We start from the raw sequence: 3,332 nt of genomic DNA on the forward strand, positions 1-3,332 counted from the left end.
CAGACAACAATATATGCTATATACGTAAGCAATCAGTGAAATTTGAAGCTTATAGCTGTTAAAATGGGGTAGAAATTGCGAAAAGTTTCTTATCTGAACAATCGGTTGTATGAGATATATACTATATATACAACCGATCTCTATGATTTTTTCAGACAACAATATATGCTATATACGTAAGCAATCGGTGAAATTTGAAGCTTATAGCTGTTAAAATGGGGTAAAAATTGCGAAAAGTTTCTTATCTGAACAATCGGTTGTATGAGATATATACTATATATACAACCGATCTCTATGATTTTTTCAGACAACAATATATGCTATATAAGTAAATATTCGGTGAAATTTGAAGCTTCTAGCTGATAAAATGGGGCTAAAATTTGCGAAAATATATATATATATACTATATATATATACTATATATATCTTTATGATTTTTTCAGACAACAATATATGCTATATACGTAAGCATTCGCTGAAATTTGAAGCCTCTAGCTCTTAAAATAGGGCAGTAATTACGAAAAGTTCCTTATCTGAACAATCGGTTGTGGGGGATATATACTATATATACGACCGATCTCATAAATTTTTTCAGGCAACAATATGTTCAATATACGAAAGAATATGGTGAAGTTTGAAGCTTCAACCTGTTAAATTGGGTAAGATATTACAAAAATCCTCTTTTTCTGAAAAATCGGTTGTATGGAGGATATATGCTATAGTGGTCCGATCCGGTCGGTTCCGACAAATGTCTAATCGGACACCCAAATACACCTGCTCACCAAATTTTATCAAGATATCTCAAAAATTGAGCGACTAGTTTGCATACAAACAGACAGACGGACAGACGGACATGGCTAAAACAACTCAGCTCTTCAACCTGATTATTTCGGTATACTTAATGGTGGGTCTATCTATTTTCCTTTAAGGACTTACAATTTTCGGTTTCGTGACGAAATTAATATACCATTTCATTTTCATGAAAGGTATAAAAACAGGTAGGTACTTTGTGTGAGGATGCAAAGTTTCAGGTTTTTTGTGGTCTGCGTGTAAAAACTATGACTACGAATCACGTATTTCAAAAATATATGACGAAAACGTAACTATTTGATGAAATTTGATGAATTTTGAAGATTCTAGCCGTAAAAAAGGGGTCAAAATGACAGTTTATATGAAGTATATAATATATATACGACCGATCTCTATGATTTTTTCAGACAACAATATATGCTATATACGTAAGCATTTTGTGAAATTTGAAGCTTCTGACTGTTAAAACGGGCAGAAATTGCGCAAAGTTTCTTATCTGAACAATCGGTTGTATGAGATATATACTATGTGTACCACCGATCTCAATGATTTTTTCAGACATCAATATATGCTATACACGTAAACAGTTGGTGAAATTGAAGCTTCTAGCTGTTAAAATGGGGCCGATATCGTAAAAAAAATATATATATACTATATATATATACTATATACACCATCATATATATATTATATATATCACCGATCTCTATGATTTTTTGACACAACAATACATACTATATACGTAAGCAATCGGTGAAATTTGAAGCTTATAACTGTTAAAATGGGGAAGAAATTGCGCAAAGTTTCTTATCTGAACAATCGGTTGTATGGGATATATACTATATATACCACCGGTATCTATGATTTTCTCAGGCAACAATATATGCTATACACGTAAGCATTTGGTGAAATGTGAACATATCTAAACGATTTTTAAGATAAATATAAAATAAAAAATAGGTAGGTAATCTGTGTGAGGATGCAAAGCTTCACGTTTTTTGTGGTCTGCATGTAAAAACTATGGCTACGAATCACGTATTTCAAAAATATATGACGTAAACGTAACTATTTGATGAAATTTGATGAACCTTGAAGCTTCTAGCCGTAAAAAAGGGGTCAATATGACAGTTTATATGAAGTATATAATATATATACCACCGATCTCTATGATTTTTTCAGACAACAATATATGCTATATACGAAAGCATTTTGTGAAATTTGAAGCTTCTAACTGTTAAAACGGGGCAGAAATTGCGCAAAGTTTCTTAGCTGAACAATCGGTTGTATGAGATATATACTATGTATATCACCGATCTCAATTATTTTTTCAGACATCAATATATGCTATACACGTAAGCAGTTGGTGAAATTTGAAGCTTCTAGCTGTTAAAATGGGGTAGAAATTGCGCAAAGTTTCTTATCTGAACAATCGGTTGTATGAGATATATACTATGTATATCACCGATCTCAATGATTTTTTCATTCATCAATATATGCTATACACGTAAGCAGTTGGTGAAATTTGAAGCTTCTAGCTGTTAAAATGGGGTAGAAATTGCGAAAAGTTTCTTATCTGAACAATCGGTTGTATGAGATATATACTATATATAGAACCGATCTCTATGATTTTTTCAGACAACAATATATGCTATATACGTAAGCAATCAGTGAAATTTGAAGCTTATAGCTGTTAAAATGGGGTAGAAATTGCGAAAAGTTTCTTATCTGAACAATCGGTTGTATGAGATATATACTATATATAGAACCGATCTCTATGATTTTTTCAGACAACAATATATGTTATATACGTAAGCAATCAGTGAAATTTGAAGCTTATAGCTGTTAAAATGGGGTAGAAATTGCGAAAAGTTTCTTATCTGAACAATCGGTTGTATGAGATATATACTATATATACAACCGATCTCTATGATTTTTTCAGACAACAATACATGCTAAATACGTAAGCAATCGGTGAAATTTGAAGCTTATAGCTGTTAAAATGGGGTAGAAATTGCGAAAAGTTTCTTATCTGAACAATCGGTTGTATGAGATATTTACTATATATACCACCGATCTCTATGATTTTTTCAGACAACAATATATGCTATATACGAAAGCATTTTGTGAAATTTGAAGCTTCTAACTGTTAAAACGGGGCAGAAATTGCGCAAAGTTTCTTATCTGAACAATCGGTTGTATGAGATATATGCTATGTATATCACCGATTTCAATGATTTTTTCAGACATCAATATATGCTATACACGTAAGCAGTTGGTGAAATTTGAAGCTTCTAGCTGTTAAAATGGGGTAGAAATTGCGAAAAGTTTCTTATCTGAACAATCGGTTGTATGAGATATATACTATATATAGAACCGATCTCTATGATTTTTTCAGACAACAATATATGCTATATACGTAAGCAATCAGTGAAATTTGAAGCTTATAGCTGTTAAAATGGGGTAGAAATTGCGAAAAGTTTCTTATCTGAACAATCGGTTGTATGAGATATATACTATATATA

The sequence above is a fragment of the Eurosta solidaginis genome, unplaced genomic scaffold (genome assembly GCF_040869045.1).
Source record: "Eurosta solidaginis isolate ZX-2024a unplaced genomic scaffold, ASM4086904v1 ctg00001511.1, whole genome shotgun sequence".
Lineage (NCBI taxonomy): Eukaryota > Metazoa > Arthropoda > Insecta > Diptera > Tephritidae > Eurosta > Eurosta solidaginis.